A 27,456-nucleotide genomic window follows, 5' to 3' on the forward strand; every position below is an offset into this window, starting at 1 on the left:
AAGGTTCTAGTAGCCACTCTAAAAAAGTAATAAGAAGCAATTGACATTAATTTGAATAATATACTATATGTATTTTATTTATAAATATATTTTATCTAAAACATTATCATTTTAACACATAATCAATATAGAAAATGATGAATGGAACATTTTATATTCTTTTTTTTTTCATTCTAAGTCTCTGAAATGCAGTGTGTATTTTACACTTAAGGTAGTACGAGTTTGGACCAGCCACACGTCAAGGGCTCAATAGCCGTATGTGGCTGTTGGCTACCATACTGGATAGTATAGTTCTCAATCTCCTTTCAGTTTCTCCAACTGACTACACACTCTCTGGCCTCTTCTCACATGCTCTCCCCTTTGCCTGGAGCATGCTCCACCACCCCAACCCCATTTTGCAGGGCTAACTTTCAAATCAGGTCACTTCCTCCTGGAAATTCCTCAGGACTCTGTTGGCCTAGGGCAAGATACCTCATTGCCTCATGAGCCACTGAACAAAGGAGGAAGCAGATCTCAACAACAACGCTGGTTAAACTATGACATGCACACAACATGTAAGAGGCATCCCGATTTCAGAGTTGTTGAAATGTTCAATTACGTGTGTCTTGCAATCTATGCCGTATGGGAAATGCCCCCCTCCCCCCCGCCGCCCCACTGTCCCCTGGAGAGTAACCCTTCAGGACACGTTAGTAGAAGGTGCTGAGCTCCGCTTTCCTTGGGCTTCACTGAAAGGTGGGGAATGACTGCTTGCGGAGTCCCCACTGCGGCCCAGCCGTTTTCCTTACGTTATTTTAATGACTCCTCAACACAATTTTATTTGGTATATCCCTCATTTTTTTTAATTCTTTATTAACATATAATACATTATTTGTTTCAGGGGTACAGGTCTCTGATTCATCAGTGTTACACAATTCACAGCGCTCACCATAGCACATACCCTCCCCGATGTCCATCACCCAGCCACCCCATCCCTCCCACCCCCCTCTGGTATATCCTTCATTTTTTTTTTTTTTAATCCTTCATTTTTAAGAAGAAGAAACGGCAGCTCAGAGAGGCAAAGCTGCCCAGCTAGCACGCGACAAAGCCAGGACTGGAACTCAGGCCCACGCACTTCCAGCAAGGCAAGCCTCTTCCAGAGGCCTGAGCTCCTGAGGCTGACAGAAGCCCCTAAAGCCTTGTCAGCATCCTGTTAATGTACTGTAAAGGCCTAAACTCCTCAAACAAGCTCAGGATCAAACAGTCAGACAGGAGATTATTAGATTTAATGCCAGGAACAAACCTTGCAAACAACAGGTTAAGGAGGCCCCTGCCCTCTGAGGGAAGAGCGGAGCCTTGCTCTGGGGGGTGGGGGGGAGGGGGGAACAGCGGGGGGGAGCACAGCTCCACGCTCTCTGATATCCAGCCGAGGGGAGGAAAGAGGAAGAAAGAACGCTGGCCTCCTCTGTCCATGGCATCAGCAAGCTTCAGTATTCCTCAAGGGCACCCAGTGGGGAGGGGGAGAAATGCGGAAGGGTCTGAGGGGCCGAAAGGGCCAGGAGTGGTAAATATGGGGGGGGTTCAGTGTGGGGAGGCCTGAGCATGAGGAAGTCCCCCAAAGTCAGAAGTGCCTGAAACATACGGGTCAAATGTCAACACCTAGCTGGGTGGCAGGGGCTAAGGACAAAAGGCAAGAAGGCAGAGGTCCCCCCCACCCCCATTAGCCACGGGGGATGGGATTTGCTCCCCAAGCCATGGAAGGTCTCCTGGGGGAGGCGGCAGGCTCTGTGCTCTCCCAGGTTTGCCGAGGCTCAGATGACAATTGCTGGTCCTGCAGATTTAAGATACAGGGATTTTGTTCCTTTAATTCTGTTTCCTTAGAAAGTTCAGCCTCTTTGCATGGAGTCAACGAAATCAGGTCACTGCTTTTTTTCATCTAGGGGAGGTTGTTCTTTTTTTCTTTCTTTCTTTTTTTTTTTTTTGGTAAAGATTTATTTATTTATTTGTCAGAGAGAAAGAGACAGTGTGCACGAACAGGGGGAACAGCAGGCAGAGGGAGAAGCAGGCTCCCTGCTGAGCAAGGAGGAGCCCGATGTGGGACTCGATCCCAGGACCCTGGGATCATGACCTGAGCCAAAGGCAGATGCTTAACCGACTGAGCCCCCCAGGGGTCCCTGGGGAAGGTTGTTCTTAAAGAGAGTTTCTCGAGCCTTTTCTCTGGGTAAGGTAGCTCCCTCCACCCACTTTACATTTTGTTGAGAGTAAGTCTCTGGGAGTCAGGGAAGAGAGGATCTGGTCTTCTGGTGAAGGGCGAGACTCCCCAGGCTGCCCAGCAGCGCAAAGCTCTCCCCTCCTGTCCTCCAGTACAGTGTGGGTTCCATCCTAGAGGCCACCATTCGCGTGACACGTGGCCCTGGCCAGGGTGCTTCTCTCTGCACCTCAGTTTCCTTGAGGGGCTGGGAGAGCTCAGGGGATCCCAGGGTCTCCCCTCCCCGCCTCCCCCACTTCATCCAGACAGCCTTAGCTTTCCTCTATTTTATACATCGTGGGTCCCCATAAAATTTCCTTTGAAGAGAGGCTTTTGTGGCCAATAAAAGTTTGAAATCCACCAGACTGAATAATCTTGTACATTGCTTCCAGCCCTGACATTATCTGATTTTAAAAAAATCACCAAGTTACAATCTATTGGGGAGAACGAACAATACTCAAAGACTCAACGTTCTGGATATGTTTGAGCGATGTGTGTGTGTGTGTGTGTGTGTGTGTGTGTGTGTGTGTGTGTGTGTTTAATCCTTTAACATTTTTTTCGTTTTTTGGGGTTTTTTTTTTGCCTCTGCTTCTCAGACACAAAGCACATACAAACATTTCACCTGGAAAGTTCAGCTGCTCTCAAGTTACTGATGTGCACAAAGTGCCTGCAGGCAAAGTGGGGCAAGTGTGCATCTGTGCCTAGCGCCCGCTCCGTGCTTTGCACTCCGTGGGTGGGGAAGACACTGCTGTCCCACGGCTTGCAAACAAGCAAAACCAGTTGAGAGCAACACAGCTCTGCCAGGCAGGTACTCACACCCTTGGCTTTCTACTTCTCCTGCTGGCCTGTCTCCACCCTCCAGGCCCTCCATGATTCTTGCCCATCTCTCTAAAACGGAAAAAAAAAAAGACAGGAAGTGGAGCCTAGTAACCATTTCAAGATGGTGATGCGATGCTAGAAAGTCTGTACTGAATGGGCTGCAGACTCGCAACATTTCCAAAGGCTCACTGGGTGAAACTTCCAGATTCAGGCCCATCGTAGTACCACAGCTGCACACCCAGCCTGGGGGCAAAAAAGATTTGAGGCCAGTTCTCCCTGGGTGACAGGTAATCTTTAGCATCCTGCACAGACAGGCCTTCTGGTCTAGCCTAAGATTCCAGCAGAGGGGAGCACAAGTAAAGAAATCCAGACTGCAAATAAGTCAAAAATAACTTCTATTTCTCTTTGGATCATGTGGGTTTTATTTGGGGGGAGGGGAGAGCACACATGCTTTTCTGATTTTATCTTGACTATGCCACCTAAAAATGAGCAGATTAATAGCCTGGAAAGCTACAAGAGGCCCTGGAGATCATCTAGTTCACCTGCCTCATTTTAAGGATGGGAGAACGAAGACCCAGAATGGGGAAGCTCCTTGCTGGGAATCATCCAGCTGTAGAAGAATTTAGTCCGGACCACAGGCCACTGGCCATTTCATTCAGCTCCCCAGGCTCAAGTCTCCGACTCTAGTCACGGCACACTGCGGTAAGAGAGGGCAGGAGGGCTGTGCACAACACATGTGGGGATGGTACCTGTGTGTACGAGGCATATTAGGGCAGCCATGTGTGGTTGTTCAGGTTGTACGCTGCACAAGGGCCCCTGCCAGGCAGTGGACAAGACCTGAAAGCTGGTTCACACTGCATGCCTGGCTGTGTGCCCTGGTGCAGGGCTCTGTCTGCTTGGAGGAAGGGCATCTTTTTCTAATTGTCACAGAAGTGCTCCAAGGCCTAGCAGGACTTCTGGGGAGCAGGGAGTGTTCACAGGGTATAAAGATTGGAACACGGCCCCAAGCTGAGTTTAGCAGGCAGAGAAAGAAGAGCAGGCATTCTGTGAGAGGGCAGATGTACAAAGGGCCCTGTTACGGATATGTTGGAATCAGCAGTTGACACAGCTCTCTCCTGGCCTAGGCCCAGGGCCCGGTGACATCTGGGCTTCTGTCTCCAGGAGGACCACACCAGGAAAATCCCTCTCTGGACACCATCTTGGAGTAGAGTGTTCTAGACCCAGCCCACTGCCCTGTTCCAGCCACTCTGGTGTCCTGACAGAACCCTCAGAAGCCTCTGTCACTAACACACAACTCACTGCTCTGCGGGGCATCCGCTCTGGGGCACCCTCTGTGGCCTCGCTCCCTCTTTGCTGGCCTTCTTCCCTGCTCCCCCACTTCCTGAGGAGAGGGGAAGCCAACTAGCCTGAGGAAGGGAGAAGTAGCCCAGCTGCTCTGCCTGCCTCCTGGGGTCAGGGTCAGCTGGCTGCAACCACTCCTCCCCTCCATCCCCCCAACTTCTGCTGCTTTAGGAAAGGGCTGAAGACACAGATTCTAAATATAGGTACATCTCCCATCCTCCTGCCCAGCTAATATTAGCCCTTTTGTGGAATCCACTGACAGCATTATTCCCTTTTTTTGGCTGCACTGGTGGGAATTATTCTGCTTACAGTAAGGCAGGCTGAGCCAGCAAAAGACTGGGGACCACACTGAGCCAAATACAGTGAGAACTCTGCTAACTGGGGGCTGTGCCAGATGATTTATGGAGCTCCTTTCCAACACAAGATTTATGATTCTATGAACGGGGAGGCTTGGGAGATGGGGGTGGGGGCCAGTTCTGGTTAACTGAATTTGTCAGCTTCCCGATGGAGGAGGCACTAACATTTGTTGATAATTTACTCTGAGCCAGGGACACTGCTGAGCGTTTCAAATATGTGACTTCCTTGAATCTTTACAACAGCCCTAGGACAGGGGTAGGACAGATATCCCTATTTTACAGATGAGGGCACTGAGGCTCCTCGAAGCAAAAGTAACTGGCTCTATGGCAAATGGCTAGTCAATGTAAAGATGAGATTTGAACCCAGGTCTCCATGACCCCCAAAGCCTTGACTTTTCGTCATGCTGGTAGGTTTCTTTGCTTCGACGCTGGCAGAAAATCTTTTGAAACCAGTATGGGTATGATCCCTCTGTATGGTCCTTAGTTAGGGTCAGAGAAGCAAGAGCAGGACTTAAGTCAGGGGACTTGAACTCTGGGCCTGCCTCTGTCAGGCCAACTTGGAGTAACTGGTTAAACCTCTCTGAGCCTGGGTTCTCCCATCTTTAGGTAAAGAACTCCAAAGGGCCTTTTAGCCCTGATTCTTGGAGTCTATGTTGCATTTCTCTGGATAGGTCTTTACTTTGATGGCCAGTGCTCATCACCCAGTACAAAAATGCAGCCTGAAAAGGACCTGGGGATGCGGGAGCATGAGCTGGGGGCAGAGGGCAAAATGACCTATTGACCAGAAGGTTCCAAAGCCACCTTCCTACAAGATGTCAGCTCATTGTCTTGCAACTCCTCTCTGCAAAGTATAAGAGCACAAGAAAAGCTAATTCTGCCTGAGGGAGTATAGCACAAATGAGGCCCTCTGGGTTTCTCCAATGCACCTGGAGAAGGCAGATTCAAGGGAGAGCGTGATGACCAGTGATACACGGGGGGACAGTGGGTATTGATTTCATTTGATCGTTTATCCTCCCATCTTGTTCCAATGAAGATTTAATGCAGGAGGATTTAGGAGCTGGTGATGCCTAAGAGGATGGCAACGCCATCCACCGAGAAAGGAGAAGAGCTGGTGAAGACAGCGGATCGAGTCTAGAAACATAGTCGTGAGTGCTTGTCTCCCCTGGGAAAAATGAGACTGGCCAAACTGACTCACGTCTGTCTGCTGGATTGCTCTCTGGCACCTGCAGAAATGCACCCTTCAGGCAGTCGGCCTCCCTGACAGCGTTTTTTGATTAACGACTCGGGACCAAAAAGATCGGAGCCTGCTCGATACCCGAGAACCTCAGGGAAGGATCTCTTCCCTGACTCAAGACACTGGAGCAGCTTACCCAACAAGTGGAGTCCGAGGAAGGCCACAAAACCTTACCACTTCATCTTTGTTCTGTTTTATTGAAGTTAAACCAATCCTGAAATTTCACTCCCAAACCGTTTCCTGGACCACTTCTCCGAGGAAGGAAGCAAGTCCATTAGCTAGCCACTCAAGTGGCCGGGGGGGGTCCCTGGGGAGTTTGCAGAGCCGGCAGCTTCTGAGCAGTACGGGCTGTGTATGTGCGCGCGTGTGCCTGAGGGACAGGCGGGGGTGGTGACACTGTCACTACCCGGCAATCACAAACAACAGGATTGTTTCCAAGGTGAGACAGGGGTTCTGCTTCCACACGGAAACAAACAGAGAGCCCGGAGGGAAGGCACACAGGCCCACCAGCATGTGCAGAGCCAGACAAGTGCACGGGGTCTGGGGACACAGATGCACCCCACACCCATATACGGGGGCCCGGACGCCCACGCCCACCGCGTGGACACATTCACCCGCACCTACACCTGCACAGTTCCCGACGCACAGGCACACAGCAGTGGCTCGGCCCACTATGTGTCCTTAGACCTGGGCATTAAGGCCAGGGAGGGTGGTCCCTCCAAGCTGGCACCGGACGTGGAGCATTTCCAATGTGATGATTTCACAGATTCCGCACCCACCCCCGCGCCCCAGTGCCAGGAGGTTCATTTTCACAGCTGTTTCCTCAGCACCTTCTGCCCAGAAGATCCTGGAGTGAGTGTTCTAGGCAGAGGATGAAGACCACAGACCTTAGGGGGCTTAACATAGGAGGAGAGGCCACGGACAAGACAGTGTTAAGGAGGGAGGCAGGCAGGGAGATGGGTTACAGGCTTCTTTAGAGTCAAGCCTGTGTTGTACTGCTGGATTCCCCAGGGCCCAGCAGGTTGGGAGCACCCAGTGATGCGTCACAGGTGATTACTCACAGATGATGAATTAATTCAGGGCAATTTCAGGCCAAGCTCACTTGGTCTCTCTGTCCTGCCTCCCCACTCCCCCAGGACCAAGTCCCTATTCCTTATTGCCCGGCCGGCTGAGGGGACCCTTCCTCACCACGCAGAACGTGTCTCCCCACACCTCAGCCCTCCCCTACACCCCCATGTCCGCGCTTCACTCCTTGTTTCTGTGCCATGGAAGTTCTCCCTGTTTCTCCAGGACACCAGACCCTTCCAGGTCTCAGAGCCTTGGTGCCAAGTTCCCTGCCGCCAGGAAGGCCCATTGCTTCCTTCTCTGTTTGGTGAACTCTTTCCCTTCCATCTGCAGTTTTCCCCGCTCTTCCCCTCCCCCCAGTCTGATCCGCTGCCCCCTCCAAAGGCCCCCCAGAGGCCTTGCTTCATCCCTTTGTGGCTGTCTCCACAGCGAGCAGCTCGAGGGGGACACCCTGTTCCACTCCTCCCAGAGCCCGGCACCCAGTACGTGACTCTGGGCGGGGCAGGGGGTGTGGAGACTCAGCGGGGCCTGGTTCTGGGCTTTGTGGAGCCCCTGAGCTTCCTCCCTCAATGGAGTGGGCGCAGAAGCAGCAATGGAGGGCAAGCATGAGAACCAGAGCGGAGATGGAAGCATGTCTGGGGGCTGCTGCAATCATGCGTGTCCTCCCCTGGGACACATTCCAAGGCGTAATTCCCACTTCTCCCTACCCTTGCCCCTTGGCATGTGGCTCTTGCAGCCTCTGCCCCACTTAACCTCCCAAAGCACTCCTCTCTGGAGGCCCCTGGGTATAAAACATCATTAAGGACACAGCTCTCCCAGGTTAAACTTTCTAACTCCCCAATGCCCAAGAGATACTGCTGTGCCTTTTGGCTGGAGAAAGTGGGGCAGCCCTGCTGGGTCCGTGGAAGCAGGAGCTGTGGGGCCCTTCCTGCCCCCTCGGGGAAGCCCCAAACTGATTAATACCTACTTGGCCCACTCAGCAAAATAAACCTACAAAATGAGATCATTTAAAATCTTTTTTTATTGATTTATTTATATTTCTAAAAGGTCACAGTCAGTTCTTTTTTTAACTGGACAGGAACCCGGAATGAGCAAAGGACTGAGATATAGAAGTAAACGCAACTGCAAAAACATTTGAGTATCTTTACACATGCTGGCGAGCACGGCGTTAGGCTCTGCGCATAGTAGAGGTGAGGGAGATGTATGCCCAGCTCTCTGGGACCCCCGGGGTGAGTGGAAAAGGAGAGCTTCCTTGTTCACATTCAGATTCAAAGGCCATCCTTGGCATCTTGGATATGCCTGGGGACATCACAGGGTCCTCACGGGGCCTTCTCAAAGAGACCCTGAGAGGGAAGTGTTACGATCATTTCTCTTTCACAGATGAGAACGCTGAGGCTCAGAGGGTTAAATAACTTGTCCAAGGTCAAGCAGCCAGTGAGCAGATTGGGATTTGAGCCCAAGTTTATATAGCTCCTAACACTGGCAGTCTTGCTTCCATGACAAAATGGGCACGTTTTTGGTCCAGCAGTGGAAAATTTTGAAGATAGTTGGAGAAGCCTTATTTCATTTCATTGTCACAACCCTAGGAAGTAGGCATCAATGTCTCTAATACCAAGGAGCAAATTGAGATTCATTGTTATCCATTCCAGCTTAGAAATGGGAGTCAGGACCAGAATTCAGTATTTTTGAGTCTGACCTCCTAGTGAGCTGGGGGAATGGCCCTTCTAGGATCATGAAAGGGGACACAAGGTCCAGGGGGTGGGGGATGCACAATGACAAGGCCCTAGGAGACCTGCATGTCATTCAGGGACAATTCTCCAATGTCTAGACCTGACCTTTGTTACCGAATCTTGTTTCAGTTTTGCCTCTAAAAAAAAAAATCAAAATCCTGTCAAAAGACACAAGAGCATTTGACAAGATCTAACACCCTTTCCTGAAAAAAATACTTAACAAACTATGAATATAAGGAATCCTCAACTTGATAAAGACCATCTTTAAAAAGCCCACACCTAACACTGGACTCAATGGTGAAAGAATGAAAATTTCCCTCTAGGATTAAAAACAAGACAAGCTGTGTGCTCTCACCACCTCTATTCAATACTATACTGGAAGCTCTAACCAGGGAAGTTAGCCAAAAATAAACAAACAAACAAACAAATAAATAAGTAAATAAAAAGGCACCCAGATTAGGGAAAGGGAGAAATAAAACTATCTCCCCTCACAGACAGATGATAAGATCTGGTATATAGAAAATCCTAATGAATCCACAAAAAAATATTGGAACTAATAAACAAGCTCAGTAAGGTTGCAGGATACAAGATTATTATACCAAAATCATTTGTTTTCTATATACTAGCAATGAGCAACCCAAAAATGAAATCAAGATAACCACTCTATTTAAAATTACATCAAAAAAATCATAGTATTTAGGAATGAATTTTAAAAAGATGTGCAAGAGTCCTTTACAAGTGCAAAACTTCTTTATATGTCATATGTGTAATACTGAATACCACAAAACACCAAAGAAAGGGAAAGACATCCATGTTTATGAATTGAAAGACTTAATATTGTCTAGATGGCAACATTCCTAACTTGCTTTACAGATTCAATGCATTCCCTACTGAAACCCCAGCTGGAATTTTTTTTTTTTAAGAAATGGATAAGTGGATCCTAAAATTTATATATAAATTCAAGACACTGAATACCCAAAACAGTCTTAAAAAAGAACAAAGTTGGAGGATCCACAGTTCTCAATTTCAAGCCTACTATGAAGCTACAGTAATCAAAGCGGTGTGATACTGGCATCAGGATAGACATCCAGAACAATGGGCCAATGGAATAGAACTGAGAGTCCATAAATAAACCCTCACATTTATGATCAGTTGATTTTTGACAGGAGCACCAAGACAATCCAATGAGGAAAGAACAGCCTTTTCAACAAATGGTGCAGGGACAACTGTATATCCACATGCAAAAGAAATGAAGTTGGTCGCATACCTCACACAAGATACAAAGATTAACTCAAGGTGGATCAGAAATTTGCATGTAAGAAATAAAACTATAAAATTCCTAGGTGAAAATATAGGATCAAGTCTTCAAGGCTCTGGGTTAAGCAATGGTTTCTTAGATGTGATACCTAAAGCACAAGTGACCAAACAAAACAAAACAAAAAACAAAACTGGACTTCATCAGTATTAAAAACTTGTGGTTCAAATAACATTATCAAGAAAGTGAAAAGATAACACATAGAATGAGAGAAAATATTTGCAAACCATAAATTGGATGAGTGACTTCTATCCAGAATAGAAGAAGAACCCTTGTAACTCAACAATAAAAAGAAAAGTAAACCAATTAAGAAATGAGCAAAGGACTTGAGTAGACATTTCTCTAAAGAAGATACAAAAGTGGCCAATAAGGGCAAGTAGAGATGCTGAGCATCGTAAGTCATCAGGGAAATCTGAATCATGAGATGTCATTTCAAAGCCATAAGGACTGTTAGAAAAGGAGAGAAACAGTGAAAAGTGTTGGAAAGAATGTGAAAACAACTGGGAACCTCATACATTGCTGGCGGGATTATAAAACGGTACAGCTACTTTTGAAAACGGACTGCAGCTCCTGGAAATGTTCATCATATGACCTAGCCATATTACTTTAGGTATGCACCCCAAAGAACTAAAAATCCATGTTCACACGACCCCTTGTACACGAATGTTCAGAGCAGCATTGTTCATAATAGCTAAAAAGTACAAATAATCTGAATCAACTGAAAAATGGGTAAATGAAATGGGGGGGGGTGTGCGTGTGTGTGTGCATGAATTAGTCAGCAATAAAAAGGAATGAAGTACTCATACATGCTACAACATGGATGAATCTTGAAAACATGCTAAAGCGAGAAATAAGACACAAAGGTAACATTTTTTTTTAAAGATTTTATTTATTTATTTGACAGAGAGAGACACAGAGAGAGAGGGAACACAGGCAGGGGGAGCGGGAGAGGGAGAAGTAGGCTTCCCACGGAGCAGGGAACCCGATGTGGGGCTCGATCCCAGGACCCTGGGATCATGACCTGAGCCGAAGGCAGACGCTTAACGACTGAGCCACCCAGGCACCCCACAAAGGTAACATCTTATATGATTCTGTTTAAATAAAATGTCCGGCATAAGCAAGTCCATGGAAAGAGAAAGTAGTATTAGCAGTGGGCGGGGCCTGGGGGAGCAGGGAATGGGGAGTGACTGCCAATGAAAATGGGATTTCTTTGGGGGCTAATGAAACGTTCTAAAATTAGACAGTGGTGATTGTGGCACAACGCTGGGAATCTACTGGAAAACACGGAATTGTACAATTTTGAAAGGGGGAATTTTACGGTATGTGAATTATATCTCAATAATGCTGTTATAAAAAAAACATATGTATGAAAGAGACTGTGGGGAATGTGGAAAGTGGAAACAGCTGACTTGCTAGAAGTGGTGAGATGGAAGGTAATTTTTTTTTCCCTGTTATTGTTGTTGTAATGCTGTTTGGCAATGACCAGTGAAAAGGAGGGAGACAGAGGGATAGTCCGATGGAGAAGAAGACAACTAACTTGGGAGTCCAGGGCTCCCAGGCTGTCGTCCCTCACTCTGCTGGTCACTCTGACTTTGCTCAACTGTGTGCTGCACCTCCCTGGGCCTTGATTTCTTTTTCTTGGGAGTGGAATAATACCAACCTTGTAGGGCCGCTGTGAGGATCCCAAGAGGCCTTACATACACAGAGCACATATGTGGCAGATACCCACAGCGTCCATTATCTTTCATCTTCATTTATTTATTCAAATAATTATGGAGCATCTGTTACATACTGGGGATAGAGATGAACTAAGATTGGACCTTGTTCTTAAATGTCTCGGAGTTTAAGAGAAGACAGACATAAATAACCAAAACAAGTTCACTGAGAAGGGTCACAGTAAAGATATCCACAGACAGCTTGCTGGACAAGTTATCATCAGAGACCAAATATATTTGGGACCTTGTGTTGGGAGCAACTGGGGCCAGGTCAAGAGATGGAAATCCACAGAGGAACGATAGCATCCATAACCACAGATCACATATTTGTTCTATAGCATGCTCTCATGTGTACGGTCCCATGCGACCCTCAGAGAATGTTAGCAAGGAAAGTATTACTACCGTCCTCGATAAATGAGAAGAACATGTCCTAGAGACGTCAAGAGAGTGTTCTGTTTCCACAAAGCCAGCTCCTGGTGCAGGACCGTCTCTATTTGCCACAGCCACCTCTTCGGAGCAATCTTGGCTACGTCCCACTCAGAAGGAACACTGGGAGGAGTGACAAAAATGAAGAGGAACTCTCGCCAAGTCAGGGCTGGTCAGAGGTATTGAGTATGTAAGCTGCCCCCCTGGGGGTCCAGGGAGAAACATGACAGACAGAGACCCAGGAACCAATTCAGGCCTGGGTCGCCCAACAGAGATTTACAGCATTCGTGGGGGGAAATACTCGTGCTCTGTAGATCATCAATGTCTAGCAAATACTTCTCCACTGATCTCACTAAGTCATAGGCTGGGGCTGGGGAAGGAAAACATGGTATCCTTTATAGACCACCTACTGTGTACAGGGCATTATACAAGGAGCTTCCCCAACAGTAGGCTCTTAAGGCATTGCAGTGGCCTCTTTCTACATTGACGTTGAGGTAACACTGGTGACCAGAGAAGTCAAGCGCCCTGACCAAGGTCACACAGAAAACCTGTATCAGAGAGGAGTGAGCCTCCTTTCCACTCACCAGAAGGATTCCAAATTTCTCCCTGTGCAAAGGAGTCATAGACTCAAGGGCAGAGGGCAGAATCAACACACTGCCTGTAAGAGCTCGGAAGCTTCACGGTATCAGGGACCCATGACATCCATTTATACAACATGAGAAAAAAACAACCAGTTTGCATTTCCAGGGTGAGGGGGTGAGCCACTGGTTTTAATTTTGTATCCCATGGGCTTAGCTGCTTATCTGGCACAGAATAGGGGCCTCTATCGCTCCTCTTTAACAACAGCCTAACGGACCCTTGGTTTTGATGGAACCGGACCTCAGGTGACAGCAAAAGGCCTCCCTTTAGCAAAAGCAACGTCCTCAATGGAGCAGGATGACAGATGAGAGAGCCTGGGCATTCGGCACAGAGACCCAGGTGGGTCCCTCAGTGCTGCTGCCAGACTACCGATGGCTGCCCAGCTGGGCTGACCGAAGTCTCATTCATCAAAAGTCCTAACAAGTCCATTTGTCGGCTTCAGTGCCAGTCCCATCCCATTGACCCTGACAGTGAGTCTGTGATCACCGAGTCTCCTCACCATCGCAGCATCTGCAAAGTTCGCTGAAATGGAGGCCCAAGGACCAGGCTGGATCCAGCACTCCCTAACTACCCTGTTCAGGGAAAACACGAGAGTCTCCAACCCACCCAGTGGGGTAGGGTGTCCACAAGCACTCCGCAGTGATTCCTGATAACTGTTCGATCTTGTAAGAACAATCATAACACTGGAGACTTCTTATTATGCCATCAGTAAGTGTCTCCTACAGACGCAGAGGCCACAGGTAGCAAGTGGGTTCCTTCTCACCAGCCAATTCCAACTGGTTGATAACGTTTATCTGAAGCATTGTATTTGAACAAATTCTGAGGCCTCATCTGAGCATGGTGGTAAGAGAGCCGTTTCAATTAGCGAGGTCTGCGGTGGGGTGTATGGAAGAAAGAGCAGCCTGCATGCCATGTGTGGTGGATGTTGGGCCATGCTGCCCAGATAAAGCCCTCTGGGACGAAGGCACTCATCCCTCCAGCTGCAGGGACTGTTGCCGTTGGCTGCTGACAGCTCTCAGTGGAGTCCCTCTCTGGGAATGGCCCTTGGCCAAGAAAGCTGCCTCACCCAGGGGCAGCCCGCCCACAGCTGCTGCTGCAGAGGGCAGTGAGACCAACTCCCCCAGGTTCAATGCAGGGTATCTGAAGGGCCATCCCAGCTCGAGAGCTCCCCATGGGGTCAGTGGATGTCCATGTTGTGACGCATTGAAGTTCAACTCCCCCCTTGATCCAATCTTACTTCCCTTACAAATGCTGATCCTGGGGACAAACCTAACAAACTTTCTGCACGCATATCTCCCTGGAGTCTTGTCCCAAGAAGCCAACCTAATGCATCATGCATTTGCCATTCCTGCACAAGTTCTATCCCTCTATGCCTAGCTAGTAGCTTGTCATTTATGCTCACTCCTCACCAAAGACCTGACGTTAGTTAGCCAAAGAGAATACATACTCCATCAGCTTTCCCTTTTTCCCTTGTTTGCAAGGAAACTCAAAGGTAAGTTCTCCATTTTTTCTTCTCTTGCCTACGTAGACGTAGATTTCTGCTTGAGGCTTAGAGACTCTCTAATCTAAAAATGAGGGTTGGCTCCATTCTGCTCATTTTCAGTCACACTTCCTCCCAGCCTCTAACCCTAGCAGAGATAGCATTTGTCCCTGATTCAATTTTTGGAGCTGTTCTAAGTTGAAGGTGTCATCAGGAGGGAGAAGAGTATATGCTAACAACTCTCATTGGCATGATGCTTTCAAGTTACACGTATGCGTTATTTTATTAACACAGTAACTATTATTATTTCTTTTGAATAAAAGGTACAGAGAGGTTAAAAGATTTCTCAACCAACTGCAGAACCTAGACTAGAATCTGGGCTTCTTGGCTGCTAGTCATATAGATTCTAGCCACAGGCAGAAACCACTTCACTGGCCTCTGCTTCTCTCTCAGTGTCAGTGTATGTTTTCTAGGAAACACTGAAACACTGGAATTAGCTCAGGGGACTACTTCCCATCTTCCCTTTCTACTCTGGCAAAACCCTGGGGACTTGATAGTGTTCAAGTCCTGAGCCAGGCACTGAAGAGCACTGTGGAATGTAGGGGATGATCTAACAATCCAGGGCCAGAATCCCCAGTACAGCCGCATCAAGAGGCCATCTTGTTCCCGTTTCGATCATTCCTTTGATGGGGAGCTCACTACCTCAAACGATGCCCATTCTGTTGTCCCCTCACCTGTACAATTGGCACAATATTATAAAGGATGGGGGGCACCTGGGTGGCTCAGTCGGTTAAGCACCTGACTCTTGATTTCAGCCCAGGTCATAATCTCAGGGTCATGGGATTGAGCCCCAAGTTGGGCTGTGAGCTCTGTGTGGAGTCTGCTTAAGATTCTCTCCTTCTCCCTCTGCCCCTCTCCCCCACCTGCTCGAATGTGCACACATGCTCTCTAAGAGAGAAAGAGAGAGAAACCGGAAAATTTAAATGAGATAATGAATGAAAAGCACATAGGGCAGCACCCAGCACGTGGTCGTACTCAGTGAATGGAAGGAGTTTTTTTTTCTCTTTCCATCAGACACAGAACAAGAGTGGAGCAGAACTGGCTTGTAGGAAGAGCGCCCTCAGCTCCAACCACACTACTCGGGAATCGAGATAGAGCTGGAGAGGTCTGGAGTGCAGACCTCTGCTGCCGGCTACCTACATTTGAGTATGGGCTCTGCCACTTAGCTGTGTGACCTTGGGAAAGTCACTCTGTCACTCTGTGCCTCAGTGTCCTCGTTTGCAAGATGAGGAGAGACGAATGTTACCTACGTCGGGTGCAGAGGAGGGGTTGTCATGTAAATGCTCAAAACTCTGCCAGGCACATGGTAACTGTCAGTTGTCAGTTCTGTCATCCTTATCTTCCAGACAAGGAAACTGAGGCCAGAAAATTGAGCCATTTCCACAAAGTCAAACAGCAAATGAGGAACAGAGCCTGGACGGAAATCTTGGTTTGCCTGAGTCCCAAGTACATGAGCTTTCTTTCATATAACGTTACTTCTGCCATTCCTTTTGCTCTTTTTTAAGAAGAGGAGGAAGGACAGAACAGAGTCATAAGGAATTCTGCCAGAGAAGCTGGCACATTGTGCTCATTGGAGGAAGGAGCGTGTTCCTAGAGGCGTGGCTAAGTGAATCTGGGAGTCATGTCCCAGGGCAGGCAGGAGAGCACACTCCCTGCCTGCTGGAGGCACACGCCAGGGACTGGGGCCGAACACACCACCTCCTGCCCCCCGGTCAACCGCCACAGCAACATCAGGGCCTTCGCTTTGGCTGCAGTGGGAAGGACAGACACGTTGCCGAGCCCCACGTGGCTGTGTGACCGGTGACATGTGGGTGACTCTGAGGCCCTGGAAGGGATGAGGAAGCACCACAAGCCCTTCTCGAAGGCAAAAACCATTTCAGCTCTGTGCAGCCGTGGTTGAGAGGCTGGCACGGGCCCCGTGTACCGGAGTCAGGATGCAGCTGGTATGGGGCATTTTGGCTCTGCACAAAGGAAGGCTTGCGAGCAGGAGTGAAATTCAAAATATTTAAGAACTGATATGACACAGACAGCAACCGATCAGAACAGGCACGATGGCCAGCGAGAACAGATGTGGGCTGTAAACCAACAGTCTGGCTAGGGGAGTACATCCCAGGCGAACATCAGTCTCGGCAACAGAGAAGCCCAACGTGGGAACAAGAAGAGGATCAACGGGTGGGGGCCCAGGTGCCAACAGAGAATTGTCCACCTATCTCCAAAGCAAGTCCCAGGGAGAAGTCCACGAGGCCCCCAGGGCTCTGTAGATCATGGTTTCCAAGGAAAGAGGAAGGGCCTCTTGGCTATGGAGGAAAAGAGTTAAGGGCCTCAGGTTCCAGCTCCCAGGCTCAGCAGCACCACCGCCTTTGGGATGCACAGGTCCAGCCTCCAGAAGGGCAAAGCCCCGAGCCCACCCAAAGACTTGCCCACAAAGGCTCTCACTGATACGTCATCATGTCATTATGCTTACTTTTCTCTTGGCCACAGAGTGTTCACTCGTGTCTCCCCAAACAGTTGTTCTTGTTCCAGCATTTATTTATTTTTATTTTTATTTATTTGTTTTTTTGTTCTAGCATTTAGACGAGGGCACCAGCGCACCTCACCGGAGTCCCAGGGACACCAAATGTAGCCTGGAGGCATGCGGAGGGAACCCCAGCCTGGTCAAGAGTCAACAGCTGGAATCCTAGTCCCTCCTCGGCCGCCCCCAGAGCCATTCCAAGCCCCCCTCTTTCCCAGCTCAAAGCTGCCTCCCTGGTGCTTGCTAACCTTTCACTTAAAAACACATGCTCCTGTTACCCTTTGGACAAAGTCACAAGGGGTCAATTATCTTGTGGCAATGAAGGAGGAGTACCATTTCTTCGGCTTGCATAAGATGAGGCTTCACATGATGAAATAAATCACTGGCCTGTGAGGTCTTGTGGGAAGGTACTAGAAGGGAAGGCCCTCCCTTGAGAGCAATGCACGCAGACCTGTCCCCTCACCCAGCCTCACTCGCCAATGAGTCTGCGGGCACACTTGCCAAGCCTAAGAAATTCCCCTGGAAAGTGCCACTGAAACACTTCACCCCTGCTCTTCCTGGACCTCAAAAGGTTGTGCCTGATGTTGACTCTGCCCCACTTGTGTCTTATAAATCCAGTCTACTTTCCTGTTAGTAATTAGTGGCTCTTCCTACTGTCTTTGATACATGACCGTGGCCTCCTGGCCTTCACTAGCTTTGTCCCCAGGATTTGAGTGACAGCTTCAGGAATTTACCAAAGGAGTCATGGGCATGGGCCGTGGCTATGTGGTCCACTGGCACATCTAGGGGAGGCCAGAACATCCTGGCAAAGCAAAACATGGCAGCTTAGCACCATGTTCTTGGGTCAGGAAGCTGGGCTCCCACCTCCAGCTTTGCCACCTAACAGATGGATAACCTATGAAAGTTACCCAAATGTTTCAAGCCTCTGTTTTCTATAGTGGAAAATGGTTATAATATTAGTATCTATCTTATAGGGTTATTTTAAGAAGCAAAATAATTTATACAAAGCACTTAGCACTGTCAAGCAAAAGGTCAGCAATCAGGAAAGTTGGTCATTATTAATATAGTTGGTCCTTCCAATATTTATAGATTAGTTGCCATAGACCCTGTATCCTGCTAGGGGCTAAGGTTCTAGTGTCTGCCCTCAAGAACCTCACCATTTAGTGCGAGAAGACCACAACCAACAATTAGGATGCACTATGATAAATGCTTTACTAATAATTACTTTCAAAAGCACCATCACTAAAAGGTGATAACCATTTTTTGCTAGTCATCGTGTGTTATACACTTTACATATGACGAAAGCATAAACTTTTTGGTCCAAACACCTGGGCTCAGATCCCAGCATTATCACTGAATACCTGAGTACTGTCTGGCATGTTAAGTTCTTTGAAATAGCTTATCTGGAAAAATGGAGGTAAAAATTAGAAAAAAGAAAGTATATCTAAGACGTTACCATACTGCCTTGCACCTAGTAAGGTGTTTAATGAATGTCTTTTATTAAGGGTCATTAAGGGTGTTGGAAGAGCTAATGTGGGCTATTGTCCCAGTCCTGGAGGGTCCGTCTGGGTAGGTATAAAGGTCAAGGCAGGACAACCCCCCCAGGATGTGCGGCAGCACTGTGATGTTCAGTGGCCCGTCTGGTGTGGAGCCAGTTCTGAGCCAATGGCTGGAGCCATAGGGACCAGAGGTTGGCCACTCCAGTGGAGTTGTGAGCAAGAACTAGGCAGAATATTCCAAGTAGGGCAGGTCCTCCAGGACCAAGAGAAATTGAGTGTGTTGGTGTAGTAAGAGGCCACGCTAGGAGTCAAATGTAGGCCTGTTATATTACAGAAGGCATGAGTATCCCAGCCTGGGGGACTCTGCTCCCACAGCCAGGGGCTCCTCTATAGACCACAAACACTGGCTATCCCCCCGCTGCACACTCAACCCCATGCCGGGTACCCCCATGCTGCGTACTGTGGGGGTGAGCAAGGACGATGCAGGCATAACTCTGCACCTGACGGAACATACTACTTCTGAAAAGGAGCCATGCAAATCAGAACACACCAGCCCCAGAACTAGGCCAGGGCACAAAGAACCAAATTGCACCGACTCACACCTGTTTACACGAATGAACATTCTTGCAGCACGGTTTGATAAGCCTGTTGCTAAGCCTGCCAAGCTTCCTGTCACAGAGCACTTCACTCCTAGCTCAGGAAAGATAATCACTCTGGGAACCAGCTTCCTTAGGAGACCTGGCAGAAGGCTTTCAGTCCACAGCGAAACCTACCTTTCAACAGAGCTTCTCCTCCTCCCATGTCAGACAAGGGGAAACCCAATCCCTAAAGGAAAGGGTTTGCACACACACAGTACTGCCGGGTGTCACTGGCTGTAAGTGACCCTCCGGGAAAGGAAGGAGCCCCGATCTCTCTCTCGGCTTGGAGCACCTCCTAAACAAAGACCCTAAAGTCTCCTGCTGGAACAACATGAGACGCAGGATGCTCAGATTCCAGGCACACCCGCAGGTATCATCTGTCAATCCTGACACCAGCCCTGTCTGTGTCGGGGTCCGAGCGGAGAGATCAGACAAGCAGCAGGGTAGGGCGGGGGCGGGGGGAGAGGAGGAAGGGGGAGAAACAGCTTTGGAGAGATCGCTACAAATAGTCGGGAGTTTTTATCTGACACTAAAGAACAGGGCAAGGGAGAGCTGTGTGATCCAAACCGGGATGAAAGCAAGGCTGGCCTCTGCCTTGTAATATAAGAGTTTAATGATACTTAATAAAAGCCCATTTCTTGGTCCTGTTGAAAAATTACAGCCATGTCTCTTTTTTTCCATATAAATTGCTTCCTAGAGATTAAGTGCACACACACACACACACACACACTCCTTACAGATTCCACATCCCATACTCGCACACCTGCATTCTCCATAAATCCCGCACATCCTGTGTATCACACACATGTCAGTACATCTTCATCAAGCATAGCTACAATTCATGACACACAGACATACTATAAAGCAGGAAAACCGGTCCCGGTCCCTGAGGTTATTCATGCACCCTTTGAAATTGCAGACTTTGAGGGAGCCCAAGAGCTTCTTGCTCAAGTTGTTATCCCCACAAACAAACAGCACAACCTCTAATCCATATCATTCTCCACGTCTTGCCTGAGGCCAGGCAACTCTGCAAAAGCTGGCATTACCAGGATCATCAAGCTTTGGTGGAGAGCAACAGCATTCAGTAGGGTCACTGCGGAAGAAGGGGTCTGTGCCCCTCTGGCTCAGGGCGGATTCCCTCTGATATGCTGAGTACCAGCCACCTGGAGGTGGCCCTAGGCCTCTGCCAGGGGGCATAATTTCTTTCTGGCTATCAACTTACCCAGAGCCCAAGGCTGCCTTCATTCTCAGTCAGAGATGGCATTGCTTTCTGGAATCATTAGCTAGATACAAGAAAGTACCCCTTAGCCAAAAAGTATCCTTCCACCAGCATGGGCTCCCTCCCGGTGCTGATCTCCCTGGTGTTTTACTCACTGCTAAGGGGTAGGGTTCAAAGGCTAAAGGCTAAAGGTAGAACAGTTTGCTGTTACCGGAAGCAAATGCTTTGGAGTTGGGAACTCTGGTTTCAAGGTCAGCTCTAACCCTTCCCCACTGTATGGCCTTGCCAACTCCCCGAGCCATGGTTTTCTTCGTGGCAAAATGGCAATAACAGCTTCTTTCCATCTTACGGAGTTTGGGGGAAGATCACAAAACGCCCTACAGACTGTAAACTCCAAAGCAGATGTTAGAGATTTTCATGGTGAGACAGTAATGAGGAAATGAAGGCACTCATAAATTGGTCTGTGAGTGCCTCCAGGGCAAAGCCTGCGTTGTATGCATCTTGTTATCCTTAGTGCCTGGCACAGAGGACTGACACCAAATATTCTGGGGAAAAAATGGTTTGAAAGAACCAGTAAGCCTGTGAGTTAAGTGGCTTGTGCAAGGTCACAAAACAGCTGATGGTGGGACTGAAACGCAGCTCCCCTCACCCCCTCGTCCCAGGCTCTCTGTTCTAGATGCACCAAACTGATGGGTCTCTGGAAGGATCAGTGATGTCAAACTAGCCACAGTGTGGGCCAGGTTTTAATGAGCCCTACCATTCCCCGGGAACGATCCACTATAGGCAGGCAATGCCCAGGAAGCCTTCACAAACTTGCTTATTAAACATTCCAACTCAACAGTGAAAACAGACAGAAACTACAGGGCAGATCATATCCAAATGCCTCAAACCAACTCATCTTATTTCCTGTCTTGAATTGCACACATCAGAAAAGTCACGAGATTGGGACAATGAGCCTGCAGAGATTTTGGTTGCGGAAACTAGCAGCATATCTTGTTTCCAGCTCACTTTCAGCATTATCACTTACCTACTGACCAACTGTCCGGGAGATCACTAGCCCTCTCTGAGTCTCAGTTTTTCCATCTGCAAAACAAGAAGACGATCGCAATTAATCCCTTGAGACCACTGGACTAAAATGCATCAGAGGTTTAATACCTTGTATCAGTTCCCAGCTGCTTATGATCCCACAGAACCGGGGAAATTGCTAATGGTCAGGGGCTAGAAGGGCATTATTAAAAAATGAAGTATGATAATTAATAGTTATGTGTCACGCAGGGCGCCAATGGTGTTCAACCCTCAGTACAGAAAATTCAGCCTTTCCATCATTTTGGCACTTATTTTTCTTTTTCATAAATGTAAAAATGCAAAAGACCACTGAAATACCAGGAGAAATAAAGCAAACAAAAATGTCACCACCTCAACATACTCACGCTCAACATTTTAGGGTATTTTTCCAGTTTTTCTCTTCTAATGCACAGAGTTCACCATTTTGCAAAGCAGGGACCACAAAGGTATACTATACTGAAAAGTCACACGCAGATCACCATGCTCCCCCCCCACACCCCCTGGAACCCCCAGTATTATACCTCAACTGTTGTTCACATTACTAACTCTTTTTTATTCCGACATCAGCTTTGTTGGCTTCCCCAAGACTCCTGGGCCCTGGTCAGGTCTCCGGCAGGCACTGTACACAGCAGAGCCCAGGGGAAGGAAGAGCCAGTGACAGGAGGGACCCTGGGCTGGTCTTTCCCCAGTCTGGGTTCAGTTACCTCATCTGCAAAATAAGGAAACTAAACTGGCCCATCCCAGAGATCACTTTTACCTTAAAAACACAAAGCTAAGGAGACGTGAAGGAAACATATATTTGAATCCCTACTATGTGACAATGAGTCCGTACTGTTGAGCTGGTAATATCTACGGATATTATCTCCTGAGCCTCCTAGCCACCCTGGGAAATCTTCCAGACAAGAAAACTGCAACTCAGGGAGGTTCCGAGGTCCATCCAAGACCCACTGCAATCATGTTGGCACCACTTGCCCAATTTTTGCCGTAGTGATGTCTCACCTCTACTATCGTTTACTAATTTTTCCAAGCTGATTCACATTTTTTGCTTAACTTTATTTTAATGGATTTTTTCTTAAAAAGTTTCTGCTGCACTTTATTTCCCCACTCCCCTTGTCTCTAAGGCCCACTGAAAGGCAATCTTTCAACTCAGACAGATTCTCTAACAGCAAAATAGTTGCTAACAGCTTAAAGGAATTTTTAGTCATGACCATTCTATATACAAATCTCTATGAAGTCATAGGTTTGAAGTGTTGTTTTTATGGTTTTTTTCCTAATACTCATTAAAATAAATAACTTTTAAAGTTCAGAATGCTCATCTCTGCACTTCCCAGCGATGCCCCTACTTTGTCTTGGGAAGGCTGGTTTAGGGGTCTCTCGTCATGCTGCAGCCAGACCTTGGAACATAGGTCTGTCCTATTTCAAAGCTGAAATGTCAAAAGCATCTAATGCTTACTGAATGTCAAGAAAGTTGCCTGAGGTCACATAGCCCAGAACCGAAGGAACTGGGACTTGGGGGCCCCCATTGGCTCACTTCCGACCCCGGGCTCTGTGGGTATTTTCTGTTTCCTCTCCACCCCTCTGCAGACCCCCAGTTTGCATCAAGCCCCCAATTAAGTTCTGTTTCCAAGTCAAGGCAGGGTCATCCTGTTTTGTTAGGTCGCCAGCTTTTCCATAAAGTGACTAGATTGTATCAATGCATATTTAAGTTCCCAAAAGGGCACTTGGGTAAGAAGCTGCAGAATTTCTAAAACCAAGTTTAGAAAATGTGAAGTGAAAGTGATTCTTTATTCAAAGATCCAAGATAGTAACCAAGGAAACAGAAAGGGCTGATAACATAATATCCAGGAATGCCATTGCCACTGCAAATGAGCAGAAGAGCCCAAGCGAGTCATGGGAAGTGGGAGAAAGTGGTGGAGTGACTGTACTGGGCACTGATCGAACCTGGTGTTGGGTATCTTTCTAGAGCTCTAGGCTTCTGTTTCCTGTCATCTGGTTGAAAATTAATTGGCATGAATTTTTTATGACCAGAGAGCAAAGAGACTCAAAGGCCTGTAGAACTGGCTCAGACTTTCTGGAGGGTTCCCCATTTCTCATGAATACAAGCTACAAAGTTGTGCAGACACAGGAAAGCAATGATTTTTCATTCTCGGGCTGACACCTCTTCCATGAAGTCTCCCGCTAGCTGGAGTCAGGATAAGTCACCCTCGCTTGGCTTCCCTTCCAGCGACTCTAATTAAAATCTCTGTTACACTGCAGTTACTCTTTTCTCTTCTTCTAAAGGATTATTTCTTTCTGTTTACCCACACTGATTAAATATAATAAAAACTCACCTACCACTAGCAATATGATTTTAGACAGGCTTCCTCCCAAACCTTTTTGTATACATACCCGCACGCACATTCACATACATACACATCCAGATACTTTATAAAATGGGATCCTATTATACACACTGATTTTTATCTTTTTTAAAGGGTTACATAAATGCACAATTAATCCTATTAATGTACATATAGGTGTCTTCATTTTTTCACTAGTGAAAATACTCTAATATTTTTGTACGTGTATCTCTTTGTGGTTGCTTGATTGTATACTTAGACTACACTGCTTAACATTTTTTAAAAAGATTTTATTTATTTATTTTAGAGAGAGAGAGACAGAGACAGACAGACAGACAGTGAGCAGGTGGAAGGTCAGAGGGGAAGGGAGAGGCAGAGGAAGAGGGAAAGAATCCCAAGCAGACTCCATGGTAACGCAGAGCCCCACGTGGGGCCCGATCTCAGGATCCCGAAATCATGATCTGGGCTGAAGTCAAGAGCCAGACACTTAACCAGGTGAGCCACCCAGGTGCCCCACTGCTTAACATTTTTAAAAAAATATTTTATTTTTAAGTAATCTCTACACCCAGCATGGGGCTCGAATCATGACCCTGAGATCAAGAGTCACATGCTCCACTGATTGAGCCTGCCAGGCTCCCCTTTATTGCTTGACATTTTTAAAAAAAAGATTTTATTTATTTATTTTGAGAGAGAGAGCAAGCATGGGAGTGGGCATGAGGGGTCGAGGGAGAGAGAGAATCCCAAAGAGATTCCACGCAGAGCCCAACGTGGGGCTTGATCCCACGACCCTGAGATCATGATCTGATAGCTTGACATTTTTAAGAAATTTGTAACTGCCCCCCACAAAAGACTGTGTCACTTTCCATTCCCACCAGCAGCACAGAGGCATGCCAATTCTTCATGATCTCATCAGTTTTAGGCATTAATGTGCTTTTTTATCTTTGTCAATGTGATAGTTAAATGGAGCCTAGTTATTTTAGTCTGCATTTTTGGATATCAGTTGAACATCTGTTTCTATGCTTCTTGGCCATTTGCAATTCTTCTTTTAGGAAATGCACATTCACAGTCCTTTGCCCATTGCTTGGTTGGGTGTTAGCCTCTTTCCTGTTTGGTACATAGAGTTTGCCATTGGTCTCTTGCCTTGACTCTTAATTTCAGCTTTCTTCCAGTGAGTTCCATCACAGTAAATGGTGCTACCAGGTGCTGTTGCCCCACCAGAAATCTGGAGGCCTGTCCTGATACCACCCTGTGCGTTCTCCCCAGCAGTCACCCAGTCCCATCTGTCCTATTTCCTAAGTAGACTTTAATTCTGCTCCTGTTCATGTTCCTCCCTCTCCAGCACCCCGACCCTCACCAATCCACCATCACCTCTCACCTAGCCTCCTAACTGCTCCCCATATCCTCTCACCATCCAGAAACTAGAGGGATTTTTTTTTTTTAATGCAGATCAGATCGTCTCCACTGCCTAAAGCTCTTTGACAGCTTCCTATCCCGTTAAAGATCAAATCCAAAGTCCAGAATGTGCACCTGTGCCTGAAAAGGGTGCTTCTGGGACCCAGTTTCTGTGTTGCTTGGGTCTCTGTCGATACAGCCATCTCCCCTCCAGTCTCTGTACTTAGTCACACTGGCTTCCTTGCAGAGCCTCAAGTGGGTCATTCTTCTTCCCAGTTCAAGGCCCTGGATGTGCTGTTCCATCTGCCTGGAAAGTTGTTTACTCTCCTCTTTGCTGGCTAACCCAAATTTATCCTTCAAGCCTCTCAGCTTAAACACTATCTCCTCCAAGAAGCCCTAAACCCCCACACTAAGTGAGCTCCTCTGGCTATTTACTGGAGTTTTCCTTTGAGGCACATCGTCCAAGGTACTCTGTGGTTGGAAAAAGGGGTACTGAGCGTCCAAGCTCCACCCACTAGAAGGACCGAAGTCCTGCTGGGTTTCCCACTATATCCAGATGGACTCGAGGCCTGAGTGGGTCAGGACCTGCAAGGGAAGGGCACCACTGACCCACAAAGCAGGGCTGGTGACGGCACAGGGTAATGCCTCCTTTCTGGTAGCCCTTGCTGTCCCTGCTCGTGAGGTTCCAGTAACTCCGAGGCTCGGTAATGCTACTTGAGCTCTGCGTACCGCTCCTTCAGGCGGGGGAGCTGATTTCAAAAAACTCTGCTGACCCCAGCAAAGCTGGGGCATATTGCCACCAGCTGTCTGAGTAAGGAGGCGCTCTCCCCTGAGGGATGTGCAGTTTCCAACTTCATCATTGTTGGTGCTCGGATTTTTTTTTTTCTCCTGGACTTCTGCTGCTGATTAGGTCCTGAAAACATGTTCACTTTAGCTTTCTTCTGGGTATTTCAGAGTCAGAGATTTTCTCCTTTGTCACTCTCTCAGTTAGATTTCATTTTGTGCGTGTGTGAGATCGCAAAAATGACATATTTCAGGTATGAAGCAATTTAGGATGAGAAAATTGTACTCTAGCCACAAGGCCCCATCCTTAACGACCTAACAACCTGCCACGGCTTGGGAGACTCAAGAGTGACATCCCGATGCGTTAACTGGCCTTCCCAAGACCAGCTGTGTCCTCGTCCGGACGGCCTCCCCACAGCTGCCTCCTCTGCAGGTGCCCCCAGCCGGGGACACACTACACCCAGCTGCTCTCAGAATGAGGTAGTTTTCGGGGTTGTGCGAGAGATAGTAATGGTTTTATGAGTTACCTAAAAACATGGAGTGTCCAATAAGAATCCAAGATGTAGGAGACCATCGCTTCTTTTCAACCAGACCCACAGGAACCACATGAGAGGGCCTTTGTAATTTTTAAAACCCAAGCAAGTCAGCTCTCCTTGAAACATCAACTCTTCCCCCCAGCAGCTTCATGCTCACCCTTTCGCTCAACAAGCAATCGCTGGCTGCCTATTCGGTGTGTCAGACCCAGACTGGAGTTGGTGGCCAGAAAGATTTTCAGAGACAGCATGGGCCTGAACCGTGCTCGAATCGCCATTCTGACTCACATGAGTTGTGTGACACACAGAAAGTCATCTAACCTCTCTGAGCTTCGGCTTCCTCATCAGCAAAGCAGAGATCCTCATCCCAACCTGGGGAGAATTCTATGGAATAGCATTTCTCAAACAGCTAGCAGGGGCCTGCAGGTCAGTCTTGGTCAGCACTCATTGCTTTTATGATTTCTACTACTAAAGACGGTCAGTTAGACACACTCCCTACACTAAAAGGGACGAGTGTTACCACTGGGGTGGGGGGGGGTCTGTAATCTCAGTGGGACCCAGCCAGGAAGGGGTCAGTTTTAGTGGGATGGGACTGGGCAAGGCAGGCTTCAAGCAAGACTCTGGAGTACGATGTTTGCAAGACAAAAAGGTCCACAGCAAGGGATGTGAAATGTGGACCTATTCTGAGAAGCACCAGCAGCAGGAGGTGAAGTGAAACCTCTGGAAGCACAGATGCATGCAGGGCTGGAGCCTAGAAGCCCTCATGGGCCAGGTTCTAGCAGTGGGCTCATCCATCAAAGGTTTTTAAGCTGGGCGATCACAGGGCCAGATTTGTCCTTGAGATCAAGCACTCTGGCTGCCATGAGGATGGATGGGCGGGGTGAGGCTAGGAATGAGGCAGGGGCAGGGAGAGCCACAGAGCAGTGGCTGATCCAGGCCCAAGGGGGGGGTCCCTAACTTCATTCAGGGGGATATAATCATGTCTTGCCCAGCTCCCCCTAGCAGCCTGACCGCAGGTGGCCCAGTTCCTGGAGGCTGTGGGCCTGGCTGTTCTGGAGCTGCCCTGGGAAGG

The 27,456-nt window shown here is 47.9% G+C and overlaps 1 protein-coding gene across 1 annotated transcript in view; it reads right to left on the bottom strand.

Annotated features, from left to right (window-relative positions):
- TENM4 (teneurin transmembrane protein 4) overlaps nt 1-27,456 on the bottom strand; it is a 714,583-nt gene that overhangs the window by 550,284 nt on the left and 136,843 nt on the right. Inside the window, exon 2 of the mRNA XM_073879780.1 lies at nt 21,300-21,355. The gene's annotated coding sequence lies outside the window, so the exon portion shown is untranslated. The remainder of the gene's footprint in view (nt 1-21,299; nt 21,356-27,456) is intronic.

This window comes from Callorhinus ursinus, unplaced genomic scaffold (assembly GCF_003265705.2).
Source record: "Callorhinus ursinus isolate GAN/ISIS: 27379988/994484 unplaced genomic scaffold, GSC_fseal_2.0 scaffold35, whole genome shotgun sequence".
Classification (NCBI taxonomy): Eukaryota; Metazoa; Chordata; class Mammalia; order Carnivora; family Otariidae; genus Callorhinus; species Callorhinus ursinus.